The sequence below is a fragment of the Tachypleus tridentatus genome, chromosome 3 (assembly GCF_004210375.1).
Source record: "Tachypleus tridentatus isolate NWPU-2018 chromosome 3, ASM421037v1, whole genome shotgun sequence".
Classification (NCBI taxonomy): domain Eukaryota; kingdom Metazoa; phylum Arthropoda; class Merostomata; order Xiphosura; family Limulidae; genus Tachypleus; species Tachypleus tridentatus.
In genome coordinates, this window is record NC_134827.1 from 10,247,924 (window position 1) to 10,266,261 (window position 18,338).

Sequence of the window (18,338 nt, forward strand, 5' to 3'; positions counted from 1 at the left end):
AAATTAGAAACAATCAAACAAATCGGACAAATAGAAATCAGAAGAAAATTAGGACTAAGCTAGCAATCTGTTTGTGGCAACCTTAGTCATATTAATGTTAACGTAGCAATTTGTTTTTACAATATTCTACTGGTAGTTTATTTAAGGTAATTGTGATAATTCATTTTTTCTACATACGCTTATATATATATGTTTCTTCGTTCCGAATTAAAAACCTCTACTTGCCAAAAAAGTGCTATACTAACTGTGCTACGTGATAGCCCTCTGTAGCTCCTTTTAAGATACTTTTTACATGACTTAGACTACTTTAATGTGTTGTGAGATTGTTTCTTTTTCTTTAAAATAATGTGTGTATGGTATTCAATTAAATAATACAAGTACAGACTTTGAAGCAAAAACCTATCACTTATATATTAGGATCTAGCCTTATATAATATTACTTTGATAAAAGTTAGAATTCAGGTACATTTTCGCACAAGTTTTATCCTAGAATCTCATTATTCACTACTTTAAGCCAGAATGTTGAAATTGTGATATCACTTGGCCATGACGATAAAAAGCTAACTTTTTAAAATTAATAACCTAACACATAATAGTAGTCACAGTGGTTGTGGTCTATCTGGCATATCTTAATAAATTGTTATCTCTTTTTATTTTATGTCACAAGTGTGTGTGTGCGTATGTATTTATTTTTTCCAGAGTGTCTGGTTACAGCTGTCGTAAAGGGCAAATCAGTACAAGTTTATGATCCAACTGTGCATTTTAGTACAGAAAACGAGAGAAAGAAATAGTGTAAAGAAAGAAAGAGTGTAAACATCTCTATGTCCATTTCAACCCTTCTTTATCACACCTGTTATGACCTGTTGTGTTTATTGTCATCTTCCTCAAATATTTAAGCCTGTAATACCTGTTTATATTACTCTTAATAATATTATTGTTTGTTCATGTAAGCATACGTCTTGAATGTTCATCAGGAAAATAATAGGCCATAGAACCTTACTATTCACTTGTTACAGCTGCAATAATTCAGCCGTACATTCATTAGTAACACCGAACCGGTTACATACAATAGATGTATTTAGGCCTAATGCTTTTCCTCCACGTACGTAGTAGGTATCTTTATATATATATATATATATACGTATGTGTGTGTTATTAAAAAGGCTGGGATGTAGCTGTATGTTCCTATGGCCTAGCGCGTTAAGGCGTGTGCTTCGTAATCTGAGGGTCGCGGGTTCGCGCCCGAGTCGCACCAAACATGCTCGCCCTTTCAGCTGTGGGGGCGTTATAATGTGACGGTCAATGTGGCGGTGGGTGGTGATGATCCTTCTCTCTAGTTTTACACGGGTAGCACAGATAGCCCTCGAGTAGCTTTGTGCGAAATTCCAAAACAAACAAAAAAAAAAAAAAAATTCGTGTAGCTCCGAAATAAGTGCAATGTTCTTGGAGTAATAGGTTCACAGTTATAGTGGTTTTTGGTTGTTTTCTTTTTCTTTGCCTAGCCAGCAAAAACGATTCGTGATATTTTAGTGATATTTCTTTCTAACACTATTGTATGCATTCAAACGAATAATTTCATGCAACATGTGTTGTATCGATGCTTTTTTCGTAGTCTTTTTTTTGTGGTCGTGAAAGCAAAATTTAATTACGTGAAGTCAGTGACCTAGGTTTGAGAAGGTAACATTTTTGGGAAGGTAACGTTAATAAATCCTTCTTTACAAATGAACAGAGCGGAATATGTGATGCTTTAAAGTGGCTTGCTACTTATACTGTACAAAATCTAACTGAATACCAGCGGTAACAGTTAACCTTTAACAATGATTTAATTATATTTCAGGTATTGTTTCGTAGCCAAATGTTGACACTAACGACATTAAAAGAAGCCTATATATTGTTTCACTTCTTATATCGATTATCAACATAACAATAATTGAACTTCACATTAGTATTCATTGACGGGTAACAAATATTACACTTCAGATGATATTAATAGATATGCTAAAAGTTGCCTCACTCCATTTCACATCACCCGATTTTTAATTTTTTTCAATCTTGAAACTGTTTCTCGTTATTGATAATTTAGATATTTAACATTGAATGTCACCCAATCATGAGTAGCAATTTTACAATTGTTTTACATTTATACACTCTTGTTTAATAACCTAAAAAAAATCACATCACCTAACTCTGATCAGTAATATAACAGTAGTTCATGTTACCCGATCTTGACTAATAGCTTAACGATTGTTATATGTCACTCGATCATGATTAGTGAATTTTCGTTATTGCTTAGCTACCTAACATTTATCACACTTGATTTTCAGTATTAATTAAAAACTTAATTATTAAAAAAATGTACTTCACTGTGAAACATAGTGAGTGATCCATAACTGATCAAACTAATTAAACACAATAATAAAATACGACGAAAATTATGGACCAAAAATAAATTACAATCTAAAAGCATTTTCCCGGCACTAAATATGACACTCATTTTTTTCTTACCTAGTTCTTTGTTACGTAACAGAAATTCTGGCAAAACAGACATTCTTATAACTCTGTGATAAGATACAAGAAATAATTAAGAAAACTTAGTTATTGGTATTATAATGTATAGTAAAGTCAAGATTTGCTACAAAACTTTCATTTCAACAAGTTAACAAATGTACAGTAGCAATCCGTTACATTATTGTCAACAACATTGTTATCCTGGACAAATGCCAAATTTGCTTGTAAAATATGTTTAATGTGTATTATCTCGAAAATAGATCATCATATTTAGATCGCTTAAACAAGTCGACCTCTCAACGTTTGTTGTTATGATGTTTCTCAACAGTACGGCCTGGCACGGCCAAGCGCGTAAGGCGTGCGACTCGTAATCCGAGGGTCGCGGGTTCGCGCCCGCGTCGCGCTAAACATGCTCGCCCTCCCAGCCGTGGGGGCGTATAATGTGACGGTCAATCCCACTATTCGTTGGCAAAAGAGTAGCCCAAGAGTTGGCGGTGGGTGGTGATGACTAGCTGCCTTCCCTCTAGTCTTACACTGCTAAATTAGGGACGGCTAGCACAGATAGCCCTCGAGTAGCTTTGTGCGAAATTCCAAAACAAACTCAACAGTACGTTGACGACTGCTTGAGCTCTTTAAACCGATAACCAAGATGAACCTTCTTTTATTTTATTTAATCATATACAAATCAAAATATTTTAGTAAAAATAAAACATTAACATAATATCTTTTTAACACTTAAGCAACACTTGAAATCCGTCATTAATTTTTTAAAAAATAAAACAATCTTTTACTTTCCTTTGTAAGGAAATATACCAACTGGTATATGGTTATTAGCATATTTTGGAAGTGAATAAAATGAAGTGTAGTGTATATAAGTTTTATTTTGCCTTTTTTCTGTTACAGAAATAATTCATGTTTATTTTCTGAATAACGTTTGCCAAATCGGGTTTGTATTTCACACTATAAGATAAGGCCAAACACGGGCTGCTGCCGGTTGTATGGTATACAATATTCTTACATTTTTTACACATTTCTTTCTGGTAAACACAATGAAACCTGTTTATTATTTAAGGAATTGTTCTTTAGTTTTTCATTTCTCAAAATTCAACAAGATTTCCAGTATATAACAGAAATACGTCGCTAAACTAAGACATGACTCGTACCCTGAAATATTTTATCTGATCAGTCATTAAGTTGTTCACGACATATAAGACCGTGAATGAACAAACTGTGATGACACATTGCAAAAGTAATATAACTTCTTACTAGAAATGCACCCATGGAGTGAAATTTTCAACCCACAATGTTTTCGACTGTTTTAGCAATCAACTTATACAGCCAAAAAGTATTCATTCTCAATCTTGTTATATGTAGACGCCATATCCTCGTTTTATCTTAATTTGTTTTCCCTTTTGATTGCTTTTGTTTTATCCATTTTCTTACCGTTTTGAAAAAGCTGTTGTCCTTCAGTGTGATTTTGATCTAAAAGCTACTCTCACTGAAACGTAATCAATTAGTTCTTAGGAGACATTCAATTTCTGGAAAACATGTATTAAGATCGAAACTAATTACATAAAGTTAATTTATCGTAACAAGTACTGAAAGTTGTAAACAGATAAAATTAAGCTTGAAACTAATTAGACAAAGCTAATTTGACGTAATACGTACTGAAAGTTGTAAAAAGATAAAATTAAGCTTGAAACTAATTAGACAAAGGTAATTTGACGTAATACGTATTGAAAGTTGTAAACAGATAAAATTAAGCTTGAAACTAATTAGACAAAGGTAATTTGACGTAATACGTACTGAAAGTTGTGAATAGTTTAGTAAAAAGAGAATTATATCAAAATCAAATACTCTAGACATACTAGTCATGATACCTGGTTGAAACTCTTGAAGCGTTTAACCTCTCAACACGGGCTCGGTCTATATGACTAACCACGTGATCTCTTTGTACTCGTCCCTAATTTAGCAGTGTAAGACTAGAGGGAAGGCAGCTAGTCATCACCACCCACCGCCAACTCTTGGGCTACTCTTTTACCAACGAATAGTCGGATTGACCGTCACATTACAACACCCCCACGGCTGAGAGAGCGAGCATGTTTAGTGCAACCGGAATTCGAACCCGCGACCCTCGGTTTACGAGTCGAACGCCATAACACGCTTGGCCATGTCGGGCCCAATCGATACAATATAATGATGATGCTCGCTGAAAATTGTAAACAATTATATATATTTTTTTAAATTATAATAAACAAGACAACTTACTTTCTTGTTTTGAATTTTGGCAGGGAAAAGATCTACACAGCAATATATTGAAGTGTTTATAGCTATGATGCCTTCAAGGAGTTGTGAGCAGTGAGACAGTTGGTCCAAATATCCTGTGGACACCTGGGGCAGAAAGCACAGCCGGAAAACTAGAACCGTGAGGGTCTATCGGACGTACTGTCGTCAAAGCCAAATGTGGTAAAGGTCTTCAGTGTTACAATGTTTTGTCATGCGCTCTACATAAGCATACGTGTTACTTTTATTGATAATTACAAACAAGCAATACAACACTTATGCAAACTTTAGTAAAAATATATTAAATAACACAAACAAAAATATCTGTATCATAATACCGAACATAATGCCCTCTAGAACCATATAAATGACATTTTTCATTGCTTATGATATGAGCCCTTAAAAATGTTGTAGTAGTGTTACCAATATACTTTATGTGTCTTTATATTCTGGAGACATAACAAAGAGGTTTGATACATGATTCCGCTACTTTGGAAATCATTATATGTACAAAATGATACCCTGTTTTGAGCGTTTTTAGATATTACACCGTAAATGTAATTAGACAGGGATTGGAATATAATAACAGTGCTGTAGCATCATAAAACATTTTTTTTAGTATTCATTATCATCTTCCAAAGATTTGAAAGATTCTAAGACGTCATAGCTTCGATTGATGGAAATTGCTTCATCACATGTACAAATATTTTCAGAAAAGAAACAATCCGAATTTATTTGTTTGTGATTACCCTACAAGAGACACGCCAACTTTGTACTGTCTAGGAAAGTTTAATTAGGAATATCAGAAGTGTTTTCACCTATCCTCTCGACGCCTTGATAGTTTCAGAATGATGTACAACCTCAATCAGTCATTTGTTGTCTTAATCAATTGAATGGAACGTTAGAAACACGACCACTTAATGTATGTGAAACTGATAGAATCAGCAGCATTTCATATAATGACAACATCTTTGTGCAACTTAATGTATTGTAATATAGCATTTCTTCTGCTTTACATCTATTTTGTAATAAAATTCTTCAACGCCAAGAACAAAACAGTATCTTGGACACATCGCTACTACATCGTCGTGAATAATCTGAATTATACCTCCATCGGCATTTAAGATATCCTTAGTATACCAAATATGTAGAAATATTGATCAGATTTAAGGTTCGTTTACACATTTTGGAAATTCTTTGTCAGAAACATAGCTTGTAAATACTCGAGGCATATAAAAGTACAGTGGAGCCCCTCACTAACGACCCCCTTACTAACGACTTCCCCTGTCATACGACCGGAAAATTTTTGACGGTACCCTGTTTGCATTAAATTGACCCCTCGTGGACGACTTCCCCTCAAACGCGACTAACGACCTACCAAATTGAACAATTTTGATTGTTTTACCTCTCACTAACGACTAAGTGGCATTATTATGTGGCATATTCTGTGAAGTTACATAGCGGTCTGCCTTCTCATTTATGGCATATTACAAATGAGTTTAATTATTCCGTAGTTAAACAGTTTTACGTAATCTACTTCAACAATAAATCTATTTCCAGTGCATCGAATCGAAAAGAAGATTAATTTTCATTGGTAAATTAATCTTATTCTCAATGCGCTCAGTGCGCTTATTCTATAGTACATAATGAATTAGGAACACTAAATCGGATTATTTAACAGACAGGTTTAGTGTGCATAATATGAAGATCTGTATTTGATCATTTTTGTGCGTGTGTAGCATTTCTTCTACAGTGATTTCTTTATAAAATTGTATTTTATCATCGCATTTTAAGTCTGCATGAGCATTAGTGATTTAAGAAAATGTCTTTTATGATCGTATTTTAAGTCTGCATGAACATTAGTGATTTCTTTAGTTTACGATCGTATATCCAGTCAGTATTTGAACACTTTTGCGTGTAACATTCTACAGTGATTTTTTTAAGAAATGTATTTTAGGATCGTATTTTAAACCTGCATTTGAACATTTTTTGTGTACAGAATGGTGAATAGACTTGTGTTTAAACATTTAATAGCCTCATAAAATCAAGGTAAAGTAGTGAGAACTAGTGAAAATATATTTTGCATTACATATTACCGCATTTTTTATTTCGTTTTTAAATACTCCATACCCTTAAAATGAACAGAGACCGATTGCCTATTATAAAAACGTACATAATTTAAATCTTGGTAACGAATTGGGTATCCACCCCTCACTAACGACTCCCCCTCATTAACGACCTTTTTGTCGAGGCATTTTTGAAGTCGTTAGTGAGGGGCTCCACTGTATTGTCTTTCCTGAAGTATTTCAATCAATGTTCTGTCCAAGCAAAAACAGCTTTATCTGTTAACTTTATTCTGAGGATTAGAGAACGTATCCTGCCTCTTTACACTGACATAGCTCGCTCTTATCCAAATTTTGTTAAATGCTATGCTACACATCTTTCTCCGACACCAGCAGTGTAGGTACAATGTTGACAAAGCAATGGTCACGTTAAAGCATTATGCTATGCTAAACATCTGAGATAAAATGGACATTATGAAAATATTTAAGACTTGTAAGTTTGTTTTACGCTTATGTCTTTCAAAATGATGTGAGAAAACTAGTACACATAATAAGAATGTTGTTTTGTTTATCCAAAATGTCCTAAGAAGTAACGTGGGTGCATTAAAAAAATAACTATTTCACTATGAAAACTACATCACGCCACCTTTAGTCCTGGAAACCACCCTTCTTATAGATTTCGGAGGTTTATCTAAATTATGGCATAACCAGGATTTTTCTATCTTTTGAGTCGAACAATCCATAAAACTACAGCTCTCTTGAAGAATTGACTCACAGATTGGAGTCACAGTGACCTAGACTAAACACGAAACTATTCACGAAACCTGCTTTGAACTTGAGCGGTGTCAAAACATTGTACAGCGGAATCCTAAGGTGACTACAGTCATGATGTCTTCTGTTATTTGTACCTAATCTACCTAAATGATCCTGTCGTGGTGCCTAATTCAAGATTTGATTCTAGCTGATAAAAAGTTACAGTCAAATCAGGCGATGTTATACAAAATTAATCAAGTTAATGTGTACTCTAAAACTAGATCATAATTCTTATGGTAACATAATGACATGATGTTTGAATAATCTTTGCAAAATTGCATAAATATTTTTATAAAATATAATTCCCCTGTATATTTTATTCCGCGTATAGTGAGTAGAGTCAATAATCTATTAATACGGGATTTCTAAACTTTCTCAGCATAAGGTTTCCCAGAGCATTCTACACCCTCACTGAAGCTCCACGCTGAATAAACTAACAAAAATTGAAATATTTGACTGTATTTTTATAGTCCCCATCACACTTTCCTGCTACCTCTAGCAGTCCATGTTTGTTTTTGAATTTCGCCCAAAGCGACACGAGGGTTATCTGTGCTAGTCGCCTAGTTTAGTAGTGTAAGGCTAGAAGAAAGGCAGCGAGTCATCACCACCCACCGCCAACTCTTTGGCTACTCTTTTACCAACGAAAAGTGGGATTGACTGTCACTTTATAACGTCCCACGACTGAAAAGGCGAGGATGTTTGGTGCGACCGGGAATCGAACCCGCGACTCTCAGATTACGGCTCGAGAGTCTTAACCACCTGGCCATACCAAGACAGGAGTCGTTGAAACCAGTTTGGAAACTTCTGTATAAGCACAAAATATAGAAACCCACAATTCATTGTTTTTTTTATAAGCATATTTTATACCTTATATAATAATCGACTTTATTACTGCATTCTGAAATACTTTCCTCTGGTCAGCGTGATGTGTATTTTTGACCAAACGTTATTACTTCTAGTAAGCTAAAATTACGTGAATTAACTTCAAAGTAAAGTGTCCAAGAAGGGTTATTTTTAAATGTAAGTTTATTCACGTTAATGATATAATTATTACTTATTTATCAAATTATCACTTGATGCTATTTGCGCTGAAAAACAAGTTCGTAAGCCGGTTATTTCTTCGATGATGCATTGTTGTTTAAATCTGATAAATTAACTAATTCATTTGCTAGGGTTTGCTTATTTATTTCTTTGTTCCAGAATCTCGTACGACACTGTACATGTCTAGAGATATGCGCCCATAATTTTGAAGTGAATGACTGGAGAGAAATAAGACTAGTCGACAGCACCTACAAGTACTCATTGGGCTAGTCTTGTGTTAACGCTTAGTGGGATTTAATCGTCATACTCGAAATTACGGGCACCATAACGACTTAACCAGGTCCAATCCTCATTCGATACGGAAAACGTTTTGAAAAAGAAAAGAAAGAGAGAAACATAATATGCAACTGGATAAAACTTCTTGTTTCTCACCACAACAACGTGCTTATAACAAGCGAACAGCAATAACCAATTATAATCTTATTAATCACATTCTTCAACATTTCTGAAAAACGAACAGTAGAGCGAAATAAAATCGTTGTGTAAAAGTGAGCTACGAAGAGATTTCCGGTACGTCGTCTACTTAGAATAACAACAACAGTTTAATTCGTCGTGTATTTATACTAATAAGCATACGTAAATTATATAATTTAGACCACATTATGCAGGAATTTACACTAACTGACTAATATTAAAAAATATTACAATTCTTTTTATTTATTTTTATAGAATCATACAAATAGTATCTGTATTGATGAAACTTAGTTGAATGAACGGTAACTTCTTGTTGTAGAAACACGCGTTTTGAAAGTCTTCAGCTGCCCATTCAACTTAGTTTCATCATGAATACTCTGCCTAAGTACTTAAATCTATCAAAGAATATCTGTATTTATGAACTTACTAGCCCAGTCCCTAGAATGCTATTGTTATAAAATTAACTCTAATAATTACCTATAGGAAAAAATGGAGATTGGGATCATACAATTATCAAAGCCTTCCAATTTATAGTTGTACAACTACAAGGAATGTTAACATTAAGTATACGTCTTCTAATGACGTTAATATAGGAAGTTTACGCTACTACTACTTAATTGTTCATATTTTTATTTTGCATGTTGAATTGTTTATTCAATTGTGAGTTTAAAAGATTTAGTGAATGTGATGTTCTTCTACAAGAAACAAATGACATCCTAATAAATAAAACAATTTACAAATTCAATCCTATTCAACTGTTACCAAAAACATTGCTATCCTTGTGGTGATATCGAATATACAAGAAAGAAACCAAATATAAACTAGTATATAACATGGTTATATAGTATATATAACATGGTTATATACTATATAAGACATGCTTAAGAAGTTAAACTATGGTATAAAATTAATCAAACTCGTATAAATATAAACTGTTAATTTAGGCTTATTGAATGGAACTGTTAAGACCAAAATAAGTATGAACAAACATTCTTAATATCTAAATTATTATATAAACTGAAAATAATATACCGTTGAATAACCAGCTTAACAAAGTTAGTTTTATTTGTTTGTTTTTTGTAAAGCACAAAGCTACAAGTGGACCATTTGTGCTGCATCACCGGTATCGAAACACGATTTTTGGCGATATAAGCTTTCAGACTTGCCTCTGAATCATTGAGGACATAGCGTTTTTGGGATCACTGTTGTTAATTCAATCGTCAACTGTCTTGTGCAGTTTGTAAGAGCTTAATCATACAACATTTCTGAACGCCAAGGTTAGAAGTCTATAAAATCTTAAATGAAGAATTTATAGAACACTGAAAATTAAAATTGAATATAAATCTGAAAAATATATGAAAAAATAAATAGCTGTGAGCGTAAGGAACTAAAAACACTCACCTTTAGTGTTATGTTTATATGTCTTTCTACTTGGTTACTTTTATAGTGGAATAAAAGACAGGTGTACGATCGTCAACTTTAAAGAACTATATTAAATTACCTCTAGTTTCACAAGACAGAGTGTGTGTATTACTGTTATTGAAGATCCGTTTCGAAACCAGGACACAAACATGCAACACTGACCAATAAGGAAACTGCAGTAATAAGGGGTTTTACCTAACATACTAGAGCTACGATAGGATTACTCAACCAGAACCCTTTTAGTCAAATATGTGTGAAAAAAAGAAGTCGAAATAGTTCATTAAAAAATAATATTACTAGTGCCAAAAAATTGTTCTTGGATAATATTGTACATCTTAATAATAAGGAAAAAATCCGATAAATAATTTATGGTAAAAGTACATCAAACTCTTGCAGATATCTTACTATACTAAAATATTGTTTATATTTTTATTTTTATTTCAAGTATTGTGTTATAGATGTAAGTTTCATATCAATCATTAATAAAATTAGGAACTGTTTTATATTTTCCACCTTACAAAAAAGTATGAAACAATATTCAAAGCATTTTTTTGCGTTTAAAACGCAAATACTGACGCACATGAAAATCCTTTAATGGTTTAAGCTTACGTTACATCAATATAAAAAAAAAAACAGAAAATAAAACATGCTATTGTGAAACGGAGAGGCCTTATGACACCAATGTTTTGTTACAATGAACACCAAAAATTATATGTCATCTGATGCTACAGATAAACGGTTCGAATTTTCGATTCTGATCTGCTGTTTTTATTAAACTAAAGTGATTGTTAATTTACCCCTTATTATTGAAATCATTAAGTTTTTGTACGCTGAAAGTTCGCAAACGCACGTGCTCAGTATCGCTCAGTATAAACGTCCTCAAGAGGATGCGAGTTTTTATGAGCTAGTAAACAACGCTTAAAAATTTATACTTGTGTCAGAATCACATATATCAAGATACAAATAATATATGAAACATGCGTTTCTGTAGAAAAATTTTTTTAGCAAGTTCGAGTTGCAGATGGCACCATTATCTTTCTTTCGTAATTGTCGACTATATACTAAATAGTGTTAGAAGAACCACCCAGCTAACTAATTGTTGTTAATGTAGTTTGTTTTTGATTTAGTAAACTAGTTATTTTCAATGTTGTTGAAAATTGTTCTTTCCAAGGGTGAGCGTGGGTCAGTGGTTAGTGAACGTAGAGTCTAAGTTTCGAGAAATGACGCTGATGAAAACGGTCCGTACTTTTATCTCTAAAAGGGTTATAAAAGTGACAGTAAACTATTTTCTTCGTTAAAAAAACCGGACAAACATTATAAACACTATAAATGAATCGTAGGGCTGGGGCTCCCACTCGAGGGGCTGTAGCAAATACACACTACTGTTAAGGTACTTAGTGTCTATAAATTTATTAGGTGATGAAGCATCAGTCAATTTTCGGAGAAAGAGTTTGGGGCGAGAAAGTTTGGAAACCCATGCCCTATAAGTCTACGATCTAGCCGATTAGCCCAGGTGCGCTTAAAATGCTGTCAAATTTTTGAAAAAATTTAGCAGTGTTATATATATTTTATTCATTCGAGAGTTTATGGTTCACACATTCCGCCGTTCTATATCTGAGAGCGTAAATGCACTCTAAGATGTTTTGGAGGGAGAGTCTAGTTATTAAGCTTAAAATATTTTATCAAGTGTGGGAGAAAAAGTAGATACCTAGAAAAAAAGAGAAATTGAATGGAAAAGACAAAGAAAACGAACAATGAATTTTTCAAATGATGAAGATTGCTGTTTACTTAATTATTACCTAATTATCAAGATTTCTAATTGCAGTTACTAAAATTTTTGTAATAATTATTTAAAGGGTGGAGACTGGAAGTCACACAGATGTAAAAATATATAGCGTGGTTTATTGTTACTGCAAGGATGTTTTTAACAACTGCCTTTCACATCAAGATATACTGGGTAACGTCCTTCCCGCAACTGGCTGCAAGCAGGAAAAGACTGAGTAAATTGAGTCGTTGTGTGTCAAAACACTCTATTCCTAGTCTGATTTTACCGTTATGACGACCTAGTTTGGCTTTTGTGATTGAATCATATCTAAAAAATAGAATATTCCTCAACGCTTTTGAGGTGTCACAGCTACAGACATCTTCCGTTATGAGTCAATGAATAATAAGGAATGGCAATATATAACTCCTTTTTTGTAAGCTGAATGTTTCTATTTTTGTGTTAGAATTTCGGATTTGGTTCTTATGATAATTTATATCATTTGTTTATTGAACTGGTTTGATTGATTTCATACAAGAGATGTAATTGTAATATTACAACTATATACTTATTTGTGTGTGGTTTGGTTTCGTTTGAATTTCGCGAAAGGTTACACGAAAGCTATCTGCGCTAGCCCTTCCTAATTTAGCAGTGTAAAACTAGAAGGAATGCAGCTAGTCATCACCACCCACCGCCAACTGTTGGACTACTCTTTAACAACGAATAGTGGGATTGATCGAAACTTTATAACGCCCTCACGGCTAAAACGGCAAGAATGTTTAATGTGACAGAAAATCGAACCCGTGATCCTTGTGCCTTAACTACTCGGCTATTCCGGGCCTATTTTTTTGTGTATATATATATATATATAATTATTTTCAGGCCCAGAAATATATTTCACATTACAATTTACCAGTTTGTGGATAGAAGAGTTAGATTAATGTATTCTTTAATCAGTATTAAATACTTTGGACAAACTTCAGGCGTATATTTTCTGTTATCTTAAGTAAAGTAAACACAAGATACTAGGAATTAGCACAAGCGGCCAATAATACTTTTTTATAAAGTGCTATGATAGCTTTTGGTGTATTAGGACGAAGTTATTATATGAGTAACTCGTAATTGTATCTGTGAAACTAGACCACTAACTGAACTGTTAGTTATAGGCTAGTTGTTTATTTTGGTTGTTGTTTTGTTTTTGTTTTCTTTTGCTACGTTTCTCTGCTGCTTTGAACTAATAATACAGTAGCTAGCGTAAATAACAGGCTGGGCCTACAACTGTCAAATATGAGCGAAACCTACTTTCAATTCTATTCGGTTCTTATCATCTAAAAATTGTACGTTTAAATACATGTCTGATATACGCTAAAGTCAGAACAAGGAAACGTAAACATGAACAAACTATTGGTTTAGTCATATATCTTGTGGTACTTAATTAATAGAATTAATACAGAATTTAATACAAATTATATTTTATTACATAAACAAAGGCATCTTCCTCCATGTTTCGAACATGCTTGTTCGGGCCATCATTAGATGGAATGAAAATAAACGTGAAAAAGTATATATGTGTCAGTTTTGAATTAATGTTCTATTTAAATAAAAAAGCACCAATAAATATATGCATGCATACTTATATACAAACAATATACATAAGATGAAATAGTCAATATATGAACGTAAATAAACATGCAAAATACATGGTTAATAAATATTTATATGTTTAGATACTGTTAATCCAACTAAAACTGGAGTTCTGAAATTCACAGACTCGTGCTTATTTGAAGAATAAATTTCGCATTTAATTGTTTTTAGTGGAGCTCTTACATTCAGTTCAGTGTACTTATTCAAGGAACAAATTAATTCTGTCTCATCACACAGGTTATGATCATTACGACAAAAAAACACCTTTTGGCATACATGATAAAGTGCAACTTTTATTTAATTTTTATAATGCCTATTGGTATAGAGAATGTATTTTATTAACAACTTATAACACAAAATTATTGTTTTTCGTTAATTTAATTCGACACTCAACGTTTCGCTTTACAGCTTTTTCAAGAGCGTTTCACTAAAACACAAACTATAACTGAAAACATTTTGTCAGTATTTGTAAAGATTTAAAGCATACTCTATAATCCAGTAACACATCTATGCTATCCTATATGAAAGTACTCAAACAAGTATGAGGGAAATAATTATAGCTTAATTTATAAAATTGCTTTTTAGGGCACACTGCAAAACTTGAAAAAAGAACCAAACAAGACAGAGACGAAAGTGGACATATTGATTGATCGGCTAACTATCACGTAGGAAGACAGACTGTCTTGACTTTACATGGAGAATAAAACCCCTACATAATGACTTTCCTATTAGCAAAAAAATATAACAAGAATTTTTAAACGTAAAATGTTACTCGGTTGTAAAATAAACATAAAAGTAGCATTTTAAACTTAACAAAAGAAAAGTTGTGATGATGAAAGCTCATACTTTATTAAAACATCAAGCTTTCTATAGACAAAGTGGGAAAGTCAGTAATGTAGGAATTTTATCCTCGGTATAAAGTCGAAACAACTTAGTTTACTATTTGACCTTTAGCCGGAACAGGTGATATGTCCACTTACATTTCCATCTAGTTTGGTTTCTTTTATTTCACGATATTGTTTCCTTATGCTTGTTAAAAGAAAACTTAACAACTTTGGACAAAAACCGAGTTAAAATGATACAACATTATTAAATCAGAGGAACGGTAAAAGAAATTAAAGGGACAGAGTTAGTGTTAAAACTAAAAATCCAGAAATTAATATAAAATCAAAACACTAATCATCGTAAAGTAGGACGAAAATTATGGGTTTCGCTGTAGAAGACTGTTTTTTTTAGTTGACTCGAAACTCAAGACCATCAACTATAAAAAATAAGTGATCATTTTATTATGAATGCTAACAGATTGATCAGGTGATTAACAGAAGTTTTTTGAAATATATTCTTTGTAGCTTACAATTCAGACGTTGAAGCCAAATAAAGTCATAAAAACAATACTTATTCTCAACTCTGTACAGTTATCATAGAAATGCAGATGAAAAAATATACTTCGAATTAAATATGGTGTGTACGTTTTTCGTTTGCCATTTTTTGAGCATCATTGAATCATAATATTTTATAACTTTCATAATATTGAAATAAAATAGAAATTTTATTAAATGAAATTCTTCAAGTCAGCAGCTTTTAATCAGATGAAAAATTCAGTAACCTAAATTTGCACACTGTCATGCAGTAAACTTCCTTAGTTTGTCCAAGTGATGCAAGAGCATACTAGGAATAAATCACGTTTCTTTGAGATGCTACACAACCCAGAATGTTTTCAGCAAAATTCTTTAGTTTGTCAAACGAACCCAAGAGTACGCTAAAAAAAAATCAAGTTGATTTAAGGTATTTCAGTTCCAAGCACGTTGATTGTAGGATTCCTTAGTTTGTCAGATGGATCCAAGAGGATGTTAAGAACCACTCAAGTTCCTTTAAGATCCTACATAGCCCACGCATTTATGTGACTTTTTTTTATAATGTTAAAATTACTAGCCTAGTTGTGCCGGTAACCCGTAGAGGTTTATAACATAAGATGAGAAAATAAAGGATGTGGTATAGACGACAATTATAGAAATTCTTCATACACTGCGGAGCTAGTATGTTGATGACCAGGTGACTATTTCCCTTTTTATAATCTGCCCTGAACGTAAAGTGTTTTTAAATTATTTTTGTTGAATTTCCTTAAGAGACTTAATATATTGTCTTTAAAAAAACGGAACGTAGTTGATTGAGCTCATAATGATAATTTATGTTAAGGAAACCAACGTACAAGTAACTACGAAAGTTCAAACTTAATGAGCCTATCACCTAAGTTACCAAACCACGTCCTACTGCAATAACCGTATCTTTGAGCTTTGTAGATAAGAGAGCTCAATAGTAAACCCACCAGCAAAGCATGTATGAAGTATACTTTCACAACTGGTAAGTGTGTTTGAAGCACGGTATTTTCGCGTGCTTATGTTTTGAAAAAAACAAACTCGTTTATAAATACAACACAATGAAAACGTTTATATCCTGCTCCATCAACTCTGAAACAATAACGGCCAGATGCAATTCATACATAAATTAGTAACAACGTTCGTATATCTGAATATCCAATACAAAGTTAGCTTGTTTAATGTAAAACGATTACCAAGTGTGTTTAACGTGACAGATTATGGGAGTTAGTATCAAATGTTGTTATTGTTTACTTTATTTAGTCTCCAAGTCACTACCCAATAGTCTTTTTGTTTACTATACCAAATCGTATCAATTTGGTTGGACGATGAGAGACAAGAGATTCTATGAAATGCAGTTTATCTTTAAACTTTTAAATTAGTTACTAGACTAGCTCTATTCATACAAGTGGCAAGCACAAAACACTTTATAGATATATTACTTTTGTAGATGTGACAAAGACGTGTTAAAGTTGGTATGTGTTTAACTTTTACATATAAAACTGCATCCTGTATTACTTTTATTTGTCATTAAAACGTCTCAGAGGTCAAAATTATAGTATCCAAACCCTAAAAACACGTTTATGTGAAACATTCTAATTGCAAATAAAATATTCTTTTTCATCAAATTTGACGACGACTATATTACATTTTTTCCAGATGAATTACCTTATAAATAACCCATTTTTTATTATTTGTGAATATTAAACATGCTGAAATGATTCTACGAAACCAAACTCGAATTTAAATAAGTTTATTTAAAACTATAATTTTCTGTTTTATGTTAAATCTATGTTTTAAGTAAGTTAACAAAAAACTGTTATATTACATCAATTTTTCTTTAATAAGACCAAAAATACATTTATATAACCCTCTTTTTTCATATGCAAAATACGCTTGTATTAAACTTTCGCTATAATTGCAGAGATAATATCAAGGATAGTTCAGTTTTTCTGAAGACATGTTTTCTTATACCAAAGCCACATCGGGCTATCTGCTGAGCCTACTGAGGGGAATCGAACCCCTGATTTTAGCATTGTAAATCCGTAGACTTACCGCTGTACTAGCGTGGGGAACAAATCGATTTGGTACAAGCATTGATATTAAAGACGGATTCTTTGGCAGACTGTCCAAAAACAGTCTTTATAAAAAGTCTTTTAACAGTGACAATAATAAATAATCTGCCTATAATAAAACCTAAACTTGTCTCTGACCAAATTAAAAAAAACTGTTGAACATGTTTTTAAATTATAACAAACATCATACTCTGTCCCTAATGGCAAACTGATTTGATAATCTTTAGTATCAAACTATTTTTCAATGTACAATGCGAAGGAAATTACAAAAACTATTATATGGCTGTCTTCAACAGTTTGAATGCTGCTTGATTCAGAAACAACGCGACTTCAGAAGTGCGTGAATCGTATAACGTGAGCAGTTTTTAGGCTTAAAGCGTGTGATACGGTCTGATCTGATCAGTCGGGTTTCGCTCTTTTTAGTAGCAAAGTGGAGTAATAGCATAGAGGAAAAAACAAAAGAGGTGTTTACCCTAATAACGTAGATCTGACTGCGTACGACGTTGCGTAATGGTGTGGAACATGAGTAGGGTTTGGGAACGTAACATTCTAGAGTACGCTTGAATGTCGTTGTTCGTCATGTTTACCCCACGTCGTTTCTTTTCCGCTTTGATGAACAAAACACTCTTCCAACACGACAAAGCGAAAACAAAACACGCACGCGTTGTTCCAACATGATTCGGTAAGCAGATAGTAAGTTGAGTCATTTCTCTTGGCAGTACAATCAATAGATTTTATTCTCATTGAGTGTCTTTGGAATAAGCTAAAACGTTGCATTGATTAATGTGATCTTCAGCCAGATTTCTCCAAACCAATTACGTAGTATATCCTTTAACAAAAAGTTTTCAACACGTTACTTAGATTTTACGCTCGTCTA

The 18,338-nt window shown here is 32.9% G+C and overlaps 1 protein-coding gene across 4 annotated transcripts in view; it reads right to left on the bottom strand.

The window, feature by feature from the left end:
- The window catches only part of LOC143246331 (acyl-CoA desaturase-like), a 29,349-nt gene extending 11,273 nt beyond the window's left edge, over window positions 1-18,076 (bottom strand). The window contains exons 1-2 of one of the 4 annotated variants that reach the window (XM_076492874.1): window positions 17,934-18,065; window positions 4,777-5,012 (exon numbers count right to left, since the gene is read on the bottom strand). The gene's annotated coding sequence lies outside the window, so the exon portion shown is untranslated. Of the gene's footprint in view, window positions 1-4,776; window positions 5,013-10,583; window positions 10,729-17,933 lie in introns of those variants that run through there. The other 3 variants (XM_076492872.1, XM_076492875.1, XM_076492873.1) reach the window with 3 other exon arrangements.
- Between the last annotated feature and the right edge of the window lie 262 nt (window positions 18,077-18,338).